The 24,160-nt window shown below is 39.2% G+C and overlaps 1 long non-coding RNA gene across 1 annotated transcript; it reads right to left on the bottom strand.

Moving 5' to 3' along the window:
• Positions 1-8,235: 8,235 nt before the first annotated feature.
• Positions 8,236-9,439, bottom strand: LOC139811395 (uncharacterized). Its single transcript, XR_011731626.1, has 3 exons — positions 9,362-9,439; positions 8,606-8,840; positions 8,236-8,535 (listed from the first exon to the last, which is right to left on the bottom strand). It is a non-coding gene; the product is annotated as an uncharacterized lncRNA (long non-coding RNA).
• Between the last annotated feature and the right edge of the window lie 14,721 nt (positions 9,440-24,160).

The following is a 24,160-nucleotide window of genomic DNA, read 5'->3' as shown; positions in this document are numbered from 1 at the left end:
CTCGACTGTGGCTCATACTTCGTCTCAACGTGTCGGCGATTCTTACGGGAGTAACCGCGTGCTCCGGAACTCTCTCGGCTCGCGCTCCTGGAAGTACGGCGCGAACGAGTACTAGCTCCGGTAACTTAGCCGGTCAACTTCGACTTTATTAATTTTTCATATTTTTTTATCGTTTGTTGGTCGTTTGTTGGTGATTGTTGGCCTAATTACAACGTTTGTTGGTTCTTAATTTTTTTTTAAATTTAAAAAGAAAATTAGCATTAAGTTAGCCGGAAAATTTTATTTTTAATTTCAAAAAAGCCTAATCGATGCGTAATCGTTAGCTGATGATTGTTGGTCTAATTTTAGCGTTTGTTGGTTTATTATTAGTCTTAAAAACGAAAAAAAACGAAAAATTATCTCACATATTAAAGTAATCGAAGATTGGTTTATTTGCCTACGACTTAAGCTTTATTTCTATCAATTTAAGGCTAACATCTATAAAACTGCCATATGAAAACGGGCCTTAAGGTGCCTTTCATGCTGACGCTCGACGCTCATTTTCAGCGGCAAGAAGGTCGCATGACCACAATTGACGCCGGCGCAATTGAAATTCATGAAAAGGAAACAGCGTCAAATTTCGGCGTCTTTGCGCTGCTTTGGCTTGACGCTTGAAGTTGGAAAAAAATCCAACTTCTCTTCTTGACGCGGCATCATAGTGATGTCACGTGACGTTGCTCAAACGCTGTTTTTCAGCGTCCCATGATTGGCACCTTTAACATCAATATTTGAACGTAGTCACTTTGAAAGTATTCTTAGAAAATGCATCTGATATATCTACATTTCAAAGCATTTGAAGAAATATAAGTTTATAAGTTCTACTTTAAACATAAAATTGTGCTTAAAATGGATTAATTATGAATTTATCATTTTCTTCCCATGAACTCTTCATTCAAGACGCCTAATTGTCAAAGTACGTATAAAATAAATGTCAAACTTACCATATGTGCTAAAAAAAATGATAGAATAAAGTATATCATACATACCTAAATGTGATCACTTAAAAACATGATACAGTGATTTCATATGCGCATTATGTTTGCGTTTAAAAGAACTGAAATTTAAATAATGTTGTATTTTTATAAATAAAGATTATTTATGTGATCATTAAGAAATATATTATTTTATAAGAATATAAGCTTCAACTTGATTGAATTTACATAAAATTGAAGAGAATTCTCGTATTCATACGTGAATATACGTTTTCTAGTAGAATTCTCTTGAAAAAAAAACCTACTTCTCCAATGTATGCTTCCGTTTCTCACTTGTGGAAAGTGTTTTACTGTAAAATTATAGATTTGTTTAAAGTAACAAAACGTCATTTTTTTAAGAACCTTATTATTTCATACAATTTTCATATAGATCCTAATGTTCATGTCTTTTACAATAAATAAGTACTAATGTATCAACAACGCTAAAATTAGACCAACAATCATCAGCAAACGATTACGCATCGATTAGGCTTTTTTAAAATTAAAAATAAAATTTTTCCGGCTAACTTAATGCTAATTTTTCTTTTTAAATTTAAAAAAAAATTAAGAACCAACAAACGTAATTAGACCAACAATCACCAACAAACGACCAACAAACGATAAAAAAATATGAAAATTAATAAAGTCGAAGTTGACCGGCTAAGTTACCGGAGCTACGAGTACTATTGTCCCAATAATTAGGCCTGCCGCCCGTGGGCGGGCAGCACGAGTCGGGTGAGTCGCGCGAGTATGACACCTGTCGCGGGCCGCCAACGTTCCGCGCGAGTCTCAAAACCGACGATAACTTTACGATTGTGAGCTTACTGACTAATTACAACGAGTATCAACGCAATTCAAACATATCAAACATTACACAGGTGCGACTAAACTACTATCTTAGAATTATGTACACTGTTTACATGTGAGCGCCAACCAATGATCTTTAATTTTTGTAAGATGTGGCCAATCATTGTAGAGTGGCCAACAAAGTTTCTTTTTTGTCACAACTTTCCCTTAGGATAATTCTAATATGTTGTGTTAGCTCTTCGTCTCTAGTGATTCTAGGGTGTTGGCGCGTGGGTCGAGAAAGAAAGTGCATTTTTCTGCTTTACACTATTTATTGAATTAATACTGGTGGTCTAGCTAAATAGACGTACGGTTAAGTCGCTCGATGGGCGCGTTAGGGCCCGGACACACACTTTTTCGTAACAGTAACAGAGTAAAGTTTCGACCAATCGCGTTGCTTGAATCGGGAACGTACGGCCGGTCAATATATATTGAATTCGTATAATATTTATAATCTTTGTACTATAGTAGATTAATGTTCTTATAAATTAAGATAATTTCTCTTACATTAAGATCATTCTTTGTTTAGGGTGTTCGCGCACTTTTCTATTACCAACTCTATCGCGTATTGGTTGGCCAATCATGGCATAGCAGGTGGCAGCCGGAGCGCCGGCTACTCGCGGATACCGCTTTTAGCTTTCGATATATTAACGCGTGCATGCGACAGTGCCGCCCTTGTTCTGTCTGTACGCTGCTAGAGAAGGTCCAGCGAATCTGTACTGTGTAATACTCCTAATAAACTCTAATAAGTATTGTTCACTATAAAAGCAGTTTCTCTCATTATCCGGTACAATATCCAGATTCTCCTCAACATTCTTCATGAGCTTGTTCATCAGCCAACCGTTCGATTAAAGCTTCGTCAGCCATCTGTTCAATTAAGGCCTCATATTCGGTTAAATTAGCCTCGTCGTAATTGTCATTATCATGTCGATTTATAAATGAAATAAGATTATAACTGCAAATTATTAGACATATTATTGGAGGAGGAGGAGGAGGAGGAGGAGTGTATAGTATAGTTCATAAAGGACGGAACTTGAAATGAATAAGTTAACTCAATAAGATCGTGTCCATTAATGAAGGGAGCATCCGACTTGTGAAACGATAAGACTTTATCCAAGTTGTCGACTATAAAAACATCCAACCATGAGTCGGAAGAATGAGTATGAAAAGTCGATTGCGACTCAACAATATTAAGCGACAGTTGCGAAACTGTGCTCCTAAGGTGATTAGATTCATATGATGAAGCAAGGAGATTGCAGGTTAGGTCGCCCGTAATAATTATGTTTTTAAAATTATGCATAAATGTGGTAAGGGTGTCAACGTATTTACTAAAGTTAGTACCTCTTGGTCTACGATACATGAAAGTGAACAAGAGAGGCCCGCCTTCACTGCACCGAATGTCGAGAATGAGAAATTTGGGCTCATTCGAGAAGGCGGAAGGCGACGACGCCAAAACCAGCGCACGCAACGAATCGTGAATATAACAAGCCACTCGCGATCCACCCCCCTCCCTGCCCTCTTTATCTGCCCGTAACAAATAATATCCGGGGATGCTTTAGTAAATATGTTGACACCCTTACCACATTTATGCATAATTATAAAAACATAATCGGAGTCCGCCACCACGGTGTCGCGCAATCTATCCTCGTCCGCGACCGTTCTCGTTTGTTCGTTCGTTTGATCTGCGGGCTGACTCGTCGCGTGCATCGGCATGCAGCACGCACGAGGATCGAGCCGCGAAACGGCCGAAATAACGCGCGACACACGAGGCCCACGAGGCAGCAAGCCCGATTGCGGCGAGGACGGCGGGGGGGGGTTTTGAAATTTCCCTCGGGTGAGGGAGTAAAGGTGCCTTTTGTCTGAGGACAATCTAGCACAAACAATGTAAACCGTTCCTAAGGAATACTGGAACAAATGCTGTAAGCATACTAAATAATCTTGCCTGTTCCCTTAAGGGGATGTAGCGGGATTCTCTAACGTGATATCGACGATTGTCGCTATCGCTTATTATCGATTTTTATTGCTTGCGCGATCGACGATGTCGACGCAGCATGATTCTGTAACTGTCTGTAACTTAGCCTTAACGATATTTATCGATGCAAAATTCGTTACCGAAGTATCGACAAAATTCGGTAGCGATTCGGTAAACTTGGCAACGTTGCAGTTTTACGCCAGTAAAAGTCTAGTAACTTTCAGCAGAATTTATGAACGCGGACAAAAATGAAGCTTTTGATGTCTTTATACATGCAGATAAGTTTATGGCCTAATTGTTACGCACTCGATTCAATTGTCGGAACTTGTGAGCACAAGTGAGAATACGTCGTGAGTTCGTTAAAAAGTGATAATTATCAATTACTAATCGGCGAGGAGGCCACTATTCTTCACATTTACTGAAAATATGGCTCAAATGGGGTGACGTAAGTGTTTATTTGAAATATGTTTTATGTAGAAAATAAAATATATCCGTTTCCAGCGAGAAATGACCCGTCTCGTCGATTAGACCTCTATAGACGGGTCATTTCTCGCTGGGGTTATGAAAACATACAATTGAACTCGCGCGAAAAAACGATTGGAAGTAATTGGAAAACCATTCCCAGTAAGCAAGAAACGTCAAGAAACGTCAAGAAACATTTCAACTACATTGCATTAATGTTAAAACGTTGCTGTAATGTAGTTAAATGTTTCTTGGTGTTTCTTGCTTACTGGGTTCAAATCTAGTATAGTACATTAATTGTTCCAATTTTTTACTAATCCAATAGTATTTATTTTTTCCTCTAGAGAAAACAAATAATTTATATTTATACTTTTATAGCAAGAAAGCACGAAGTTCCCGGACAACAATAATCCAATATACAAAAATGTGGATTTCTTTTATTTAAACAAAGGCCTCGCTGAAGGGAAATTTAATTCCTTACATGGAAAGAAGACACACAAAAAAAAGGGGCAGAGCTAGCTGCAGAATTAAATAATGTTGAAGGAGCTACAAAAACTGCTGAACAATGGCAAGTGGTACGTGCATAATATTATATTATTCCAAAGAGAAATTTGCGAGTATTTCGCATTAAAAAAATTATTTACATAATAACAAAATGTATTATATAAATAAACAGCATGCAATTAATTTAGAGAGTTAATTAACATAGTAAAAGCTGGTTTATGTAGGCCGTAACAGATTGATTTAAGCCGTAAACTCTAACAAATTGACCAATCATAGTCGAATGTAAAAAGAATAATCTGTGATTGGCTAATTTCTTAGGACTTATGGGTTAAATCAACGGTTACGGCCTGCATAAACCAGCCTTAAGACTAATGGTTTCATTGTTCATTTTGAAGTAATTTTTATTACAACTTGAAATGGAACTGCGGGTTATTCGAATAGTCGGCGTAGAATATATTGAAGGAAGTAAAGATTGTGCTGAAAATATTCCGGAAGAGGAGGTATGTACATATACATATATACGTATGCATGTATACATGTATACATGTACATATGTATGTGTGTGTGTGTGTGTGTGTGTGTGTGTGTGTGCGTGTGCGTGTGCGTGTGCTTGTGCGTGTGCGTGTGCGTGTGTGTGTACACAGGACAAAATTTTATGGTTTGGAGGGGGACGAATAATAGTAAAATTAATTTTTTCGAAAATATATTTATACGTTTATATAAACTGTATATGTTTTGTAAATATTCATTGTAGAATCATTATATATGGAGCATTCATAATTAATAACAATTTCAACAATTTGTCTGACAATAGCAATGAGATTTGAACTATTGAAAAAAATATATCTACCTACATATAATATAAAGTATATAATTGCTTACTACATAATATGCCTTTTTTCCATGTTTATATAGTCTATACAAAATGAGCTAATCCGTGGAAATTTGTTAATATTGGAGGACATCCCACAAGTTCGCAATACTCTTCTGCAAGAAAATTTGCAAAAGGGCCCGAAAACGTCGAACGGAGATATAGGTAGTCATTTTTATTAGTATTAAAAGAGAATAAATTAATAATAAATTAAAAATAAATATGAAAGAGAAAGACTCTATTTTTATATTCGACAAAAATAAATATATTTAACACTTCATAAATTATTACATAAATCATTGTAATTGTTTTGATTTAAAAACAATTATCAATTATATCCTAGTCCAAGAAATTTCCGAAGACTTAACAAGCAGCTTAAAGTCTGGTCTATAATAGGTGTCGTAAGTCGTGAGTCGTAAGAAATTGACCAGTCACAGTTGATTATTCTTCTCAAATTCGACTGTGGTTGGTCAGTTTCTTACGACTCACGACTAACGACCAAATTGTAGACCCGATCTAAGTATCAATGGATCATTATGTCATTATCTTTAGAACCTGAAATTATTTTAAAAAAGCATATATATATATATATTCTTTCTAATTTAGGTTGATTATCACATTAGTACTGTAAACTATTTTAATTATTACTTTGTTTTTATAAAAAAGTGGATTAATTAATATTTAATACATTATATAGTGGCCCTTAATCTAAATATACTTATTTATATTAATTGTAATATATTATTTATTTACAGTTATTCCTTTAGATACTAACATTGGCATCGACATCGCTACGATTGACGATGTTGTACTTGATGATGGAAATGCATCCGACAACGATAACATCCTCGTGCAACAAAATCTCCCAATGTTATTGATGCTGATCCAGAAATTCAACAGACTCTGAAAAACTGCTATCGCTTCCTCATACTTGAAGAAACAGACGAAGAGAAAGACTCCATGCATACTTTCTGCTTCCAAGTCATCGGATCTACCAAGTACTACTCGTAACATCGGTTCATCTGTGTTTTCAAGAAGATGTAATAAAGACATAAATAATATTATATAATAGTATTGTACGAAAATTAAAAAAATTAATAGTTTTCAATTTTTGTACAATAACGTTATAAGATGCCTTTTTTTATTACGTGTTTTAATTATTTATGTTAATAATAATGTTTTTTTATATAAAATTGCAGTAAATCGTGTACGAAATTCTACTGAGCAGTTTCATTCATCGAGAGAGCAATTTGAATACATTGCTCAGAAGCAAGCCGATGCTATGATGGTAAGGACCATTCTACAATACGTCGCAAACGCCCCAATTACGAATGATGGCAACTGTTGAAAAGTGTTATTTCCGGTTGCCGATTGCCAGTTGCTGTTATTATAAAATTAAAAGAGCCAACTCTCGTTTGTGGCAATCCCTTGCCAAGCAGAAAGAGTACTTGTCTTTTCAACTAGCAGTTGTCATCCTTCGTGACTGACAACGAGGCGTTTGCGACGTATTGCAGAATGGTCCTAAAAGAAAAATCTCGAAAATCGGAATTAATAAAATTTTTCGAAGTCGTACGTACATAATTGTATATTGTCACCTCCTAAAATATTGTGCAGATACTTGCCGAGGCCTCGAAAGCTCATGCAGAAGCAGCTACGACAAATGCTCTTGCTATGGCAGAAATGGCCAAAGCTACTACAAAGTTAGCAAATATGCAGATGTACAGGCTGTGAACGAAGCGGATAGGATACGAGTAATGGAGAAAGTAATACAAGTATTGGATAATTCATTGCCAAGCTATATTCACTAAGAAGTAAGAAATGTCCTAATTTGTTATAAATTATGAAAGTCATACGATTATTATCTAATAAGTATTACTTAATTTCTTCCTGCAAAGCCAGGCTCATACTGTAAGACCCTGTGCTTGGAAAGGCATCTCCACGTGCTTTTAAGAACTCCAAACAATCGTTCCACGCAATTTCTTGCACTGCATAATGCCTCATTGTAGAAAAAATCGTGGAGTTTCTTCAGGCTCATGAGGTAAAGGAGTTAACAGCCAGGGTTCTAATGGATATCCTGAGTCACCTGTAAAAAAAAACATGTCTAAAATGAGGCGCTTACCGCAAAAGTGACCAAACTGCCAAAATTCGGCAGTTTTTCCTATTTTAAAGCGTTAATGGTTTCATAAGTTATTAACTTATAAATTATGAAACCATTAACGCTTTAAAATAGGAAACCAAATTGCTGAATTTTGGCAGCTAGGCTACTTTTGCGGTAAACGTTTCAAATATGCAACAAATACAGTGATAATATAAAAAAATCGTACCAATGAGATACGTTCTTCTTTCGCCGCGATTATATGCACGTTCCATAACACCACGCGCAGCAGAGGAACTCCAAATATAAGCGTCATGTCTGGCTCCCGGAAATCTTGCATTCACGTTCAGGATCTTGAGAGTCGGGTCGCATATCTTAATAAAGTAATACACATTATATTATAATAATTATAACGCAATAATTGATAAATAATTTCAATTAGTACCATTGGACGTTTATTGAATGGTAATCCATTGTGATTCACATAGGCTTCTTCGTGTTCCCTAGGAGCAAGAATTGCCACGTGGGTGCAATCTATTGCTCCGATAGCTCCTTCAAATGGTTGAGGAGCATTCTGAAACTGCTCTCTTGCAAACCATCTGGCTTCTGGAGTCATGGGAAACTGCACCCATTGACGAAAAATATTTTCATTTATCGCGTCTGTAACTCGATGAATACATCTACTGATCGATGGTTGACTCATTGAAATACCCCATTGTTCACCTACTGGACGTTGATAGCATCCAGTCGCGTACAATCTTATTGCAGACAGTACCTATGTGACATATAAATTAGAAATAAGCAACTTTGATTATGACTTCGTGTTAAGTGGAAAGACACATTACTTGTTTTTCAACAGATAGTCCAGTAATTCTTGTGTGCATCAAATGAGGTGCAAGTACATCAATGAGATCATTTAACAATTCCGGAGTTAAACGGTACAATTCCCTGAATTCAACATCAGTCAAATCGAATGGTTGTTCTATTTCTCGTAATACCTGTCGATTTACTCTTCGCTCGCGGCGTTGGATACAATATTCTAAGTTTAGTATGTCTGCGGCAAGACAAGCATCAGCCATTCTAAAATAATTTATTTATTCATATTATTTAACCCTGTTATCTATAAGTCAGCAGTACGAATATAAAGTAAAAAAAAAACAGTAGAAAAAGTGATACTGAAATGATTTTTTTCACTTTATATTCCCACCGCATGATTATACGATAATCATTTTAACATAAACAAGTTGTTATAAATTATTGTAAATATATATTTTACTGTTCAATGTATTTGTAATATTGAAACGCGTTGCAAATATGCAGGATACTTCAGATTTTAATTTATAAACTTTGAGAATACATAGACACAAGAAAAAATTATGTATTGTGTATATGTATATGTATATATTTAGTTAAAAGTATTTCCATATTTAATTTATGTAATATATGTAATATTTGTTATATCAGATAATTTTTATCATTTAACTATTCTGCCTACAAGTTTGAGGTTATCCTTGGTTACGGAAGCCGCATAACAATATAACGGTTTTTTAAATGTTATAACGTGTATTAGAAATATTATATTCATTTGATTTATCTCTTACCTTGTTAAATATGCTGAAATAGCCAGAACATTGTAATTCAAATAATATAATATATTATTACGAATGTAAAATATCGCTAAGCATTTAACGAGACTTCCAAGACCCATCGTTAACATAGCGACCGATAGCGACAATTTTCGATACTTAACGATTCGACTTAACGAGAGATGTCGATAACTGCTCGATACAGAATAACCCATAACGAAAATTGTCGATAAGTACAGTTAACGATAGCGACAATTGTCGATAGCACGTTAGAGAATCCCGCTACTGCAGTGACTGGCGAACTTCCTCGATGTCGATAATGTCAACCTTTCTAATTTTGTTTTCCCTATATCTGTCTTTATCTAACGAAATGACATCTGTCCTTTTTTCGATTGCTCGCCATCTTACGCAAGATCCGGCAACTACTGTTGCTGCTCTTCTTGTCATTCTGCATCCGTATTTGCATTACTAAAATAATTTTTGATGGATCTTTTTTTGTACGCATTGAATCTTACTTCTACTTGCACGATATTATTCCTACATGTTTTCCCAAGGGCAGATGATAACATTATGTATATATAAACTGCAGAATTTTTGTTTTAAGTAAATATTGTCGTCAGGTGACAGCTGTATGTGCCCAAATTAAGTAACATTTTAATTTTTTGGTGTTTTTGATATAAAATCGCGTTTTCTGCCCTAGATTTTTGTGCGTACTTTAATTCTAGACCAAAACTTGCAATTCTGTAAAGCCAATTAAAAGATCCATCGAAAAACGATAATGTCGGTAAATCATATGGCTGCAGGATCCTCTTAAGGAACTTAAAATCAAATAAAGCAGATTTCAATTTTATTTTTAATAAGTCTGTATACGTCAATTTCCGCAAGATAACCCGCGGCTCTAAGGTCTTCATCTAATTGATCCTAAGATCGTCGTACTTGTGACACTGTAGAAGGACATGTCTCAAGTCCTCGCATTCATATCCGCACTCACAACGCTGGGAGTCAACATAATTCTTCCTAAACAGCGATGAACCCAAATTGTAATGGTTCGCTCTGATCCTGTTGATGAGGGTCACAAAATATCTTTCAGCATTGATTCTGCTAAACCACGGCTTACGAGCCTTCTCGTCGTAGAACTTCGTGAAATAAAATATTCCCTTGTACGTAGAGTCCCGTTTAATAGAGGCCTGCGTGGCGAGCCAGGTCCTCCTCTCTAGCTATCGCCATCAGGTCCTCGATTGGGACCTCAATGTTCATGTCTGGAGGCTCCTGTGCCGCCTCCTTGGCTAGTTCGTCCGCCAATTATTCCCGGCGATTCCAATATGGGAGGGAATCCATATCAAACGATCCTCGTGTCCAACTCCCTCTCCAGTGAGTAGATAAGCAGTCTAGTCTCAACCGCGTATTTGCTCTTGTGTACTGTTAATAGGTTGTTTTGAATAGCTGCAAGGGCCGATCTGCAATCTGACATGATGATTATGTGATTGTTTCTGGTTTCCCGTGAGGCTCTCATAAGCTTTAGCGAAGCGTTAATAGCGAAAATCTCGACTGTGTATGACGAACATACTTTAGGAAGGCTGATCTTATATGCAGTGTCCTGTCCTTCTATAACAATACTTGCCCCAGTGGAGGGCCAGTCTGGATTATATGAACCGTCCGTAAAAATAATCTCCGCATCACTATTTAATTGGTATTTCGTAATGATGTCTTTGATCATCTGTTCGTCAGTATAATTCCTGTCTGATTTTTTGGTCAGTCCGAAAGAGCAGTCAACCGTTGGAACAAACGTATGCGCCTCATACTCACCATGAAAAACTTCATGTTTTCTCGAGGGGCCTATAAGAGGCTTGGCGGAAGCGCACTTCTTCCATGTCCTAGACAATAAGGATATCGTGTATGTCGGTTGGCGAAAACGTATTCGAATCTCATTATCGTAGGCCTTCTGCATTCTTTCGCATAATCCATCCATGTTATGAGCAATGGCTTTATATTAGGTGCGCAACTAAGTTTCCGGGTTTCACACATAAATGGCACCAATAACACATGTATTCGACTTACATGTTTGAAGTTGTCTGAAGTTATAGCTGGACATCTGTTAACAATAACCAGTCGTTATACCAACACATATCGCAACGCAAAAATATTTTTTCTAACAACGGAGATGTCGAGTTTTGTGCCAAATAAACAGCATTTGCGTCCAGGACACCATCAAAACGCTGAAATGGGATCTGCTACCGCACCCGCCGTATTCGCCAGACCTGGCGCCTTCCGATTAGCACTTGTTCCGGTCGATGGCGCATGACTTGGCTGGGCTACACTTGACCAATTTCGAAGAAGTGCAAAATTGGTTGGATAAATGGTTTTCGGTCCAAAGACGCGTCGTTTTATCGTCGCGGTATTCATGTATTGCCAGAGAGATGGCGAAAATGTATAGCTAGCGAGGGACGATACTTTGAATAAACCATTTTTTTGTATTTATTGATAAAAAAAAACCGGAAACTTAGTTGCGCACCTAGTATATAAAATTCCTAGCCAGCATTTCAGCTCGATCCTCGAGCAATCTAACTTTGGCCTCAGCAATGATAACGTTGTTCGGGGTGCTATTGCGATATCCAAGGGCCGTCCTGATGCCCTTATATTGGGTCCTTTCGAGCTTTAGTTTAGAGCTGGCATCCCTCGAGTGATATACAAAGCTGCCGTAGTCCGTAACCGAGCGAACAAGACTCTTATACAGCATCAATGCTGTATTAACCTCCATGCCCTTCGAAATCCTGCACAAATATGGACGACCGCATTAGCTCTATCGACCTTGGCCCTTACCTCTCGGATTTGGTGGGCGAATCTAAGTCCGTTGTCGATCCATATGCCCAAGAATTTTGACTCCTCGCTGTTGAACACCTCGCAGCCCTGAATAGTAATGCTCTGGGTTTTATCATGTAGACCATATTTGTTGTATTCGACCAGAACTGTTTTCTGGGGCTCCAGATCAAGGCCAATGGATCGCAATCTCTCGGCAACCAAGTTAACCGCCCGTTGCAAAAGCTCCCGATTACGGTGTCTATTAGGACCGCACACATACAGGCCGATGTCATCGGCAAATTCGCACGAGTTCACGCCCTCCGGAAGGTCAGAGCAGATCCTTTTAGTGTAGAGAGAGTACAATATCGGACTGAGAACCGCGCCCTGCGGGAGTCCCACATATACTAGTCGTTCCTTGAATTCCTGTGAATTGACAATAAAGCGAACTAGTCTCCGATATAGCCATTTACATATAAATTTGACGATACCCGCGGGACAATCAGACGCAATCAGAGTCTCAATCATGATGCGGAAATCGACGTTATCATAAGCCGATGAAACGTCAAGAAACGCAGCAAGCGTGTACTCACCCATACACAGTGAAGCTCGGATATCTGACACCACTTTGACAAGGTTATCCGCACAGGACTTTCCCCTGCGGAAGCCATTTTGCGATTGACTAAACTTGTTTTCGTTCTCCGCCCACCAAGTTAGTCGCTCATTGATCATGCGTTCGCATATCTTACCCACGCAGGAAGACAGAGAAATCGGGCGGACCTTCTCTTTGCCGGGCTTGTCTATAAAGACCACCTGATAATGAAGCCATTCCTCCGGGAGAAAGTCTGAGAGCCATATGCAGTTAACAATTCCAACAAACAGAAAGCGCACGACTGCGGGAAGCTCCTTGATCATTTTATATTCGATGCCATCAAGACCCGGAGCAGAATCTTTTTGATCATTGTAATAGCCCTATCCAATTCAGATCGGGAACGGCGAGCTCAGAGGCGAATCGTCCTACGCAGATCATTGGAAATGATGGATCCGCCCCCACATATGGGGGAGCAAGTTTATCAATGGATTTTTTAATTTCCTCTTCTCTGTTCTTAGTATGCCAACAATTCCATCGGACTCGGTTTCTTGCATTTTTTAAAATCCTGATGGTATTCCAGACGTAGCTTATGCTGGTGAACGGTTAATACCTGCACAGAAATCTTCAAAACATTTCTTCTTTTTGAAGGCAAACGTTCTCCTAGCTATGGCACATGCTCGCTTGTACCTGACCCAAGAATTAATGGACTTGCATCGTTTGAAATTACTGAACGTCTCTTTCCTATTACGTATAGCTTCGTCGCACTCCGCATCCCACCATTTGTGTTGTATTTTACGTTTTTTGCCTTATCGACCTCGGGAGGGTTTAATTCCTTAGTTCTGCCAGATGCAAGGTTCACCGATGATCTAAGTATATCAATAAACTTCTCGTAATAGGCACCAGTGTCCTCGGAGAAGGAGCCGACATTGGTAGGAGGTCTGCCTTGATTGCACCATCGACGAGTAAATGGAATCGGGACCAATCAGTTTTTTTTGTCGAGATTCTATTCGAGGCTTTTCTATACGGAGGGTGTCTCCATCCATAGTGAAGACTATCGGGTAGTGATCCACTGTCCCATGGGTCCTCCCAGCTGATTATAATCAATCTTATCCAACATACCAATTGTGCCAAAAGCCAGGTCAATATTTGAGTCTCGTTGATTTCGTCGGCCAGCTCTGGATTTTGTATCAGTATTTACGCAAATAAAACCCTATCTAGCATTGTGTCGTGAAGAATCTCGCCGTCCTGGGAAGTGAGCTCGCAATTTCAGGCAGAATTGTGGGCATTAAATCACCCAACACAATCGAATTCGCAGAGCTAGGTACCTGTCCGGCCACCAATCTGATATCAGGTGATGTGATGGGGTCGCGGGGGTGTCTATACACCGCCATAATATTACAATTGCTATCCAAATTTTGGTCTTAACGCCAATACAGTCGTATCCGACGGGTGCATCACTCAAAGCCGGTAAAACCTCGAACTCAATACTCCTTCGAACAAGATCGATACGCCGCCACTATTTAGCAGATTTTTGCTCTGTACGGTGTCAAAACCTGAAAAAATTAATTTTCTTATTCTCCGTACATCTAGTTTCAGTCAGGATCACGATGTCAAAATCCACAACGCGCTTAGATAATTCATTTTTACTGGTACCAAAACCACGACAATTCCACAATAGGAGATTGAACGCTATAATCGGATGAGGAGGCTTAGCCCTCTCGTTCTCCAATAGATCCGACCGGTCAGCTGATTCATTTATTTCCCCTTATACTAAAGTTTCATTCTGCAAGGCTTACCCCTATCGCCAATGCGGTCCATCAATGCGCGGAAGTCCGAATTGTTTGACAACTGTAGCAGAAGAGGCCACATTTCCCTTATTCCATTAATAAAATCCTGCGGCACCTGTGGCGAATGTCCCGCCGGCGAATTCTCCCCCCGACGCCCGGGACCCATCGCAGCTCGCCAGGAGGTACCGTTCCTGGCCGAGGTGAACATGATACCTTGTTTGTTCTTGTTGATTTCTCTGAGCGTAAATCAAAACGCTTGTAATAATCTTGACTAGAACCGTCCGAGGACTCCCACGGGCAGGACCCGTCGATCGCCTAACTGACTCCACACGTCGGGGCTGAGGGACCTCCGCAGAGCGTCGCAAGCCCTGTCCAGTATTACTCGCGGGTACGCGTGACACTAGCGTACGAAGCCGTCTTCGTAGGCGGCAAACTCGGCCAGACATCCGCATCTCTCGAGGACTCCGTCGAGGCTTGGGACGATCACCCCCTTCTACAATACGTCTAGCACTGAAAAAGAAATATTTCTACGAGCCATTTCAATATTAATTTGTACGTTCTTCTCGAATACCGGCATTTTTTAAATGTAGATTTATGCGGGCCACCACAATTGCGGCACTTAACAGACTCCTCGCACTGACCGTGAGCCTTATCTCCGCATACAACACAAAACGCTTCGCTTTTGCAAGATATCTTTGTATGACCAAACCTGTAGCAATTGTAGCACTGCCTGGTCTGCGGGACAAACGCTCTAACCTTCAAACCAACATTATTCGTAAATATCTTTAGATCTCTGATACCCACTCCTTTGAACGTCACATTATATATATCTGTTTCTGATAAGTAGTTTTCTTTAGCGTGTTATCCCATTTACGTCGGTACATCCGTTCCATACCAATGATACCGGACTTGTCCTGGATTACCGACCATAGGTCTTTGATGGTTGAAGGCCAGTCCGCAATAACTCCTCTCCTGATCATGGAGCGATGTTCTACGAAAGCTTTAAGTTTGTTTGGAATTTTTTCTATAACCTCCAGGCCAGATTGGCCTCCAAATAGTCGGGAAATTCCGCTTCAGCTGTGAAGTGATTCAGCATTTCTACATTGCACGGACGAATTCGGTAGTTCGTTAAGCACATCCATATTTTGATTAAATTTTTCCCCTTCCTCGCAGTAGTTTGATTAGGGGGTAATTTATAGTTATCTTCGCATTACCGGAAAGCTGCTGTCGTATTTAGTGATCAGAGGACGTGTCTGTTGCTGTGTACATTCTCTTAGATTACCGTTACAAACAGTGTATATTTCTTTGACCTCTCCAATATCACTGATCACCTGTAGATCACGTGAACGGGAGTCGGTGGCACTCCCGTTGTTGTTAACGAAGCTATGCGCAGATAGAGAATCGTCATTTATCCTAGAGTTATCTACCACGGCAGCTTTTTTTATTAAAAGTTCGCGTGCGCGGGCGTCAGGCTTATTAACTATGTTACTCTCCTCTATTTCCATGTCATCATTATCAAATACTTTATCTAACGGGGCTTGTCACTTATCTGAACTTCGCCCCTTTGTCCCTCGGCAGTGTAATCCCGCGTTGGATCGTTGTGCGTTCCTCAAGATCCATTGTCGAGTCCTCTTCCAACAAATGCTTTACAGCCGTTTCGAATTGTTGTTCCGAGACACCAGTTCTCATTCTTTTACACGACTTTCTGGTAGCATTGTCTTCGAGAGCTCGCGGGTTATCCTGCTTCGTCACGGGATCCGAATGATCCGCCATCCGATACAATTATTTATATCTGCCAAATAGCTCCCCCTCCGAGGGGGAGCGCAGAGGACGCAACAAATACGGCCTAAAAAGCGAGCACGCGAGGTTAGGCCAGGAAGGATAGGATCCGGGCGCACGTGGGCGCATGAACCGAACTCGTGCGCGACCACGTGTGGCGCGCATGCGTCGTGCGCCCCGCGGTGCCCCCGGCCCCCGGCCCCCGTCCGTCCGTTGTCTGTCCGCGCTTCGAAAGTGTAACAAGTGCGACCGAGTTTGGCTTTCTATCGAAAATTTCGGCAACATCATTGTCGGGAAGCTCATCCGACCGCCACGCCTACCATAGCGAAAAACATGTTTATAAACATCGGTGCAAAACCTTGGAGAAACTTCCACACTCGCAGTATCACGCTATTAAAATGTGTAAGGTTTTGGATATAAAACAGCTTTATTGTCAGGATAGCAATATATATTCAAATGTTAATTACAGTGTCTTCGGTCCACGGTCCACAGTCCACCGACCATGTCCTGGCCAACGTTTCGTGTCACATACTAGAAAAAAAATTTAACGAAACGCGTGGTGATCTCTTGGAAATTCGGTTCTGGATTAGGCGCCGAAGATAAATTTTTAATTGGTTCTTTGGTTAAATCGACAATTGATGTGAAAAAATCTAAAACAATTCTTTAACATTTGTTTCCTTTTGAGTCCTCATTTTTTTGGGTACAATCCAAATAAATGTATTATAAGAGGTAGCTGAGAAGGTTTTACGATGCCTCCTTTTAGCAATTCTTCTACCTGTTTATTATTTCGTCAGGCATTATTATTTCATCTAAATCGATATATTCGTTAGCTACGTCACCTTCATTAGATTGGTTAGATTCGTTAGGCATTATTACTTCAGCTAAATCGCTATATTCGTTGAACACATTCACGTCGTAATTTTCTTGATTTAATAAAATCGGAAATGACCAGTCTTGTTCAGCTGTTTACCGGGTTGTACCGGGGTTGTAGTAATTGCAGTTTGTGACTGTGGGGTAGGATAGGCGAAGGTGCGTCGGTTCCCACAATAACGAATCGTTCAATTAGGTAAAATCTCGCTCTATTTATTCATGCTCTAGATACAGTAGAATACTTCTTGGATGTGTACGGATAGGTGGACGTGTGTGATTTGTGTAGAAGATTAATGTGTAGTGTTAACGCGGTGTGTTGCGTATTGTCCCGACAGTCAGATTCGAGAGGCTGAGCTTGAGAGGAGTCTTGAAGTCCTTGGAGACGAGGCCAGTATGTGCGTCACCACAGAGTGCTCCGGTTGGAGCTGGATGTCTATAACAATCCGCCAATGGTTAGCTGATTCTGGACTACCTCAGGAGGAATAATAATCTAAATGTAAGAATAAACGGGAAATTTTATGTAAAATTTATATAACGTTAGTTCTTATTATGTTTTTTTTTTTATAGTACATATACTTGCCCTTTTCCCTTCGAAGAATTTTATGGCGATAATTTGATAGATGACGAAGCTTACGATGAATCAGAAAAGGATACATTCGATTCCGATCAAATTACAACAGAAATAATTCAAGAGGAATTAGAGAAGCTGAAAGATATCCAAACGGGCAGAATTACAAGTAGTACATCGAATATCATTTCTGACGCGGCTCAAGATAAAATTTTTGACACAAATACTACGAAGAATGAGGAATCCCATCCTTTTGCAAATTTTATTCAAACACATTAACGGAGAGTTGTTCGCCTGAACAAGGAACTATAAGGAAGGTCTAAAGACGTCGGTCACAATTCCGTTTCTATCGACTCGCCCTTGCCTAATAAGGCAAAAAAAGAATCAGCGCGGGGACCCGTCGATCTCTTGACGCAGCATCCGCGACTCCGGCCTCTCCCGTTCTCGACGTCCTTCGAAGAGGCGAAGCCTTCCGGTTCGAACGTTACGAATAAATAATGTCTGACCCGCGCATACAATAATGTCTGACCATCTCTTGGAAATTCGGTTCTGGATTAAGCGCGGAAGATAAATTTTTAATTGGTTCTTCGGTTAAATCGACAATTAATATGAAAAAATCTAAAACAATTCTTTAACATTGTTTCCTGTAAATTCTGTAAAATTCGTAATTTATTGCATATTCCCGGGTTCGCAATCTACTACCAACACTATCCTTCTCCTCTTACTTTAACCCTTTGGACCAACGGCTTAACGTCTCTTTCCGAAAGACGGAACCCAGTTTTCTCCGCACAAGAGCCTATCTTGCACGGAGGGGCGCAGCTATCGGAAAAACATTCCATGCTTCATGGCTCTAGTGGACTCGAACCTGGTTCCTCAGATTACAAGTCTGGCGCTCTACCACTAGACCATACTGCCGCCCTTAACATTTGTTCCCTTTTGAGTTCTCATTTTTTGGGTACAATCCAAATAGGTGTATTATAAGAGGTGGCTGAGAAGGTTTTACGATGCCTTTAGCAGTTCTTCTACCCTATTTCTACCTTGGACTTACGGGAATCTGTATTGCCGACACCCAAAAAAAGATTCTATTTACAAAGTGAAATTCCTTGTAATCCTATACCATTGAACTGCGTTTTGAACTGCCACAGGTCGTACTATTTTCGAACTGCGTACTGGAAGTGACTCGATTTAATTGTGCCTTGGTTTTCTAGAGCGGTTTTATAATGATTATTGATTTTAGCCTTATCCGATTTAGACCTCGTACTCATTTCCACTCTCAATAATCGCACTTTTCATCCAGGACGAGCCCCCAAAATTTAAGCATTGTTACGTCCAAACCCTGGAATTACTTTGAAGGATAGCGAAGGAAAGACTAGCCAAAGGAGGGGTATGGGAGGATGCAACCAGATACTTACGTTATCTCGGGTACACGCAGGGAAAGCGCGTGCCTCGAGTCAAATGCACTTTTCAGAAAGCTCCAGCCGTGAGTCAACGTCCATAAGGGACGCTATTATGCTTACTGTGAGTTGTGCAATCATTGGTCTTATTTTAAGTCAAGGATTAAAATCCCTATTACCTATAAGACCGTGTGCGATTTTGAGAAGTGAATTTGATTTGGAGAAGATGGAGAGCAAAGTCTTAACTTAAGAAAATAAATTAAGTTATTTTAAACAATTAGTTAATCATGTTCGCTTAGTAATAATAATTTTATTTAATCCTTGCCTTGCGGCTTAGAATGACTTCCGTCAACTCTTACATAAATTTATAAACATATAACATAATTTAAAAACATAACTTTCTCTTTTACATACATATATATTATATATCACTTAGATCATCCTAACTAACTCCAAAACTAATTCAACATTCTAACTGTCTTTCAATTTCCCTTCCTACTCTTCTTCCTCCAACCCCTCTTCCTTTTCCCTGCTTCCTTTCTAACCTTTTCTATCCATTTCATTACTTCTAGTCCTTTTCCTTCCTCTCCTAAAAATTCTTTTAACTGTATCTCGCTTTTTGTCGCTTCACATTCTTTTAGTATATGTTCTATGTTCTCCTCTTCTTTTTTACATATTCTGCATCTTATATCTTGTGGTATATTCTGCATCTTCTATCCTCTTCCTCTCTTCAATGTTCACTGCCTTTCACCTCACTCCCGCATCTGTATCTGGCTATCAATCATGTTCGCTTAGTATAACAAGTAGTGAACGGGGATAGTTTCGCCCCGGAGGCAAGATTTGCGATATTGTTACTCGAAAGAGGGGGGTTGTCGATTTCCCCTCACGACTATCAATGTTTAACGCGAAGGCAGAAACGCATGCAGCGAAATATTAAAGCGAAGCGACTCACCGTGTCGGCCGTCGTCCCCGTGATTCCGCCAGTCCTCGTCCTGTCCTCTGAACTTGGCCGCTCCGTGGGTCTCGTCTCGTTAGGCATGCGATGGCAAAACTCGTGCAAACAAGCAAGCGGTGGAGAGCAAGCGATAGAGCAGGCGGGAAAAGGCAGTAGGAGACGTGCGCACTCCCGGTTGAGCAAGGCGGCAAAGGCGATTCCGTGGTTCGTTCTGCCCGGCGAACGTGTGCCGTAAGACGGCTCCCAAAATATGTGTGTGTGCCGCACGGCGGCTTGACGAAAAAGTAATGAGAGGTGTGTCCTCTCTGAATACTTGACGATGAGTGAGCTCTCCCCGCGGTCCTGGAACATGTCGCTGCGGGCGAGTAGTTGTTCCCTTTCCGGAGGGGTGGATACCGTCGGCGGATGGGCGATGGCAGCACCGACAGGTGAGTCGCATGATTTGGCTGCTCGCGATCCGCCGACGTTTCGCGCGAGAATTACAATTGACTTATGCAACTAAGTATGAACGATATATGACTACATGAACATGAAGTAACTATACTACGGCGAAGTAACTATACTACGGCTTACAAGGCGATACGCCGAACAAGTAGTGTTTGCACAAGCTCGCGCACGAGCCTGACCTCGAGAATTTGTTGAGGAAGGAACAAATAAAAAGAATCCGTTTATTGAGAGAGAGATTGTGTTTCGTGATTTATGTAATTAAGAAAATTTAGATCGGGCAGAACTATACAAAGAATACCAATATTTGTTGCCTGGGGGAAGGGAAACTGCCCAAAAACCTTCCCAGTATTCGTGAACAAAATTATACATTTGTAATAGAAAAATACAATATGAGTAAAATAAATGTATCAAATACATAAAAGAAAAAAATGAATGGTTATCATAGAACAGTCCTTTCTTTTGAATTATGAAAAGAGAAATATCTTTCTTAGATTCCTTGATATAATTCTGTATCATGAGATAATGTTCTTTATAAAAGGAATTGAAGTTAGTAGGTACGCATATAATGTATATTGACGAAGTCTATCTCAGAATTAGTTGTTATTTATCAAAGAAAAGATCGTTCAAAACATCAACATAACTCAAATTAAAACCATGAATATCAGTGTAGATATAATTCAAACAATTTTGGAAATAATGCATCAATTCTTTAGTTCAATCATGAATAATTATCATCGGCCTTGTCAATAATATTCTTCGTGAATCGAATATTAACTGAGTCTTACAGAACTTGTGTATAAATCACGACAAAGGAATATATGACAGGCTGAGAGTAAAAATGACCTATCTGCAAGGTCCTAGCAAAAGTGAGTTAGAAATGTTTCCGCGCAAAAACGAATTGCTTGAGTTCTGGGCAAAAACGAATCACAGAATAGCTCCGAGCAAAAACGACTCAAATACATAAGTCGTTTTTTTGCCCGCGAAGAAAACTAGAGTCATTTTTGCCTGCACAGAAAACTCGACTCGTTTTTGCCCGCGTAGAAAAATTAACTCGATTTTGCCCGCGCAGAAAACGACGCGTTTTTGCCTATGATGAAAAGCAACCTGATTTTTGCCTGCTTTGAGAAATGAACTCGGTTCCCGTCCGCGTGGAAAAATAAATTCAATATTACTCGGATTTTTTTGTGTTTTTTAAACATTTATATCCAAATTCAAAAAAAAGAAATAATTCAAAAATGCTTTTAGAACTACAATTTGCATAATTTTTTCCAAATTAAGACGATGAATTTGGATTAAAAGTACAGGTTAATTATTGTTTATTTATGATTTTGAACCAAATGTTGGGTAGGATAAATTAGAAAATTGGCAGTATTTTTTTATCATTATATTTTTAATAAACATAAAAAATAAACATGTATTTTAAACATTGTTTTAACTTTTACATATGTCTTTTCGGTACATTTCTATAATCTCACTACATTCATTCAGGTCCATAATTTTACTTGAAGCTAAGGTTTCACTCTGCGTCACTATCACCGCTCGCTAAGTCAAAATCTTTAGACGAATTTTCTACCCTCAGTGTTTGATAAAAAGCTTTGTATTTTGGATCGATAAATTGGATAAGCTGCATCAAATCGTTGTACTTCTGTTTCGTAATTGGTCTTCCATTGGGATACAAAAGCGAAAGATCCGCTTCTTTAATTCCTCTTCTGTACATTTCTTCTTGCCAATGTCAACATCGCGCAGTATCTCGTTATCAAATGTCATAAATATATGAAACGGCTGCTCTCGGTCGAGTTTGATCGTTCTAATTTTCATCCAATTTATTTTGTTGTGATCTACGTCTTGTTTTCGATTTACAATAAGCTTTTGTAAATCCTGTGATGAAAAGAAATCAGTCGATTGCATTTTTTTAACTTCAAAAAATGGTTGCTTTTTTTTGGTATTCTTAATAATGTCAATCCAGTGGTCCGGGGTGTTGACAGTTTCGTGCCGTTTGCGTTCCTTTTCTATTAATCCGAAATTTCGCAGCTATTATAGCTGTGACCAGACAGTAAGAACTTCTCCTCAATTAAATTAATTGAGCTGTTTGCCAAATAATGTTTTAAGAGAAGCGTAATTTTTATGTTCCGATTCTGGCCTCCGCATGAATCCGGGTACAGGATGACGTGCTTTACATTTTCCGGAACGTGGTTTTGGAAATGCTTTCGCAAGCAAGACGCCATTTCTTGCCCTCCCCCAGCAGCAACATCTTCGGACCACATGTACATGTATGCTGAAATGACAGGGGAAATTATTATTAACTTTGCTCCTTTAGTCAATAATATTTATGAAAATCCAAATGTGTTTTTTTTTATTGTACTTGATTAAAAGGATACAAGGACTCGCTGAATCCGATCCGAGGTCATAATAGAAAAATTCGAAAATTTCTATTTTTGCAATAAATGAACACAAAATTGATAAAAAATGGATGAAGTAAGCGAGATTTCGCGGTGGGCGGAACGTACAGGGGTAAAAAGACCCGCTCATTCCGAATCCGAGGTCAGAATTTTTCTCCATACAATAACACAATTGGATTTCATTATACATGCTAAAATACACACGTACCTTGATTTGAAATCTCATTAACAATACATAGATTGTAAGTAGCAAGTTGGCGCTTGTAGAATGCGATACCAGTTGTCACTGACGGTGTTTCCAGTACTTTCTGCAAATCGAACGTTAGAACGATCGTATCTTCATCTGCATTTTCAACGTCGCGTTTGAACTCTGCGTGAATTTTTTTCCTCAAATCGTCGTATTCTTCTTGCATATTTTCGAATTTTACTCTTTCTTCGTTCGGCAGATCTTTGTTGTTTAAGTTCACTTTTATCGTATCGCAGGTTTACATGTGTCCGTGTGTCGTTTTTTTAAAACTCAATTAAATTCATAGTTGAAAATGTCTCGAAACATATGCTCGGATACAAAGTCTGCGTTCGTGACTTCACAGTCGTCTTTGTACATTCTGTACATTATTGCCAAATTTAAATTTGAATTTAAGTATTTCTTCTCGGAATCTGATCTACCATAATGTGATTCATACTTTGGAAATCGGTTGATAAAATTCCGAACACCCTGTTTAAGTGTCTCGCTAGTCCGATTCGCTGAGGGACCTTTTCCTCTTTTTTCTGATGCGCTGGGATTCGACTGTGCCAATTTTACTGCTCGATTCATTGAAGATGCTGTGATCTGGTAGCATGCCAGCATGAATGATCTACATACTTCTTGTTCAATGCCATTGCTGTCTGTTAAGAAATATTTGTAATTGAATTCTCTACTCTTTCTTGGAATAATCGGCAAAAATAAGGGATCTCTTTTAGATGTAGTTGGTGTCTTCTTAATCGATGCACGGATCAGCAATGTTTTTTGACTTTTGTTTGATTGTTCATAGTAAGTCGAAAATATTTCTTGTTGGCGAGCAATATCAATTTTTGTTGAGCAGTAAGTTGTACATTTGCAAATACTTTGCGGAATGAATCTTTTTCCTGGAATAATTTTCCCTTTTTTTGGTGGTATGTTCTCGGCCACGTTCCACATTTTCTTTTGCAATGAATTTTTTATGCATGTGTGGTTGCCTCTTACGCTTC

This window comes from Temnothorax longispinosus, chromosome 4 (genome assembly GCF_030848805.1).
Source record: "Temnothorax longispinosus isolate EJ_2023e chromosome 4, Tlon_JGU_v1, whole genome shotgun sequence".
Classification (NCBI taxonomy): Eukaryota; Metazoa; Arthropoda; class Insecta; order Hymenoptera; family Formicidae; genus Temnothorax; species Temnothorax longispinosus.
Note: the sequence above shows the minus strand (reverse complement) of the source record. Positions and strands in the feature narration are given on the sequence as shown.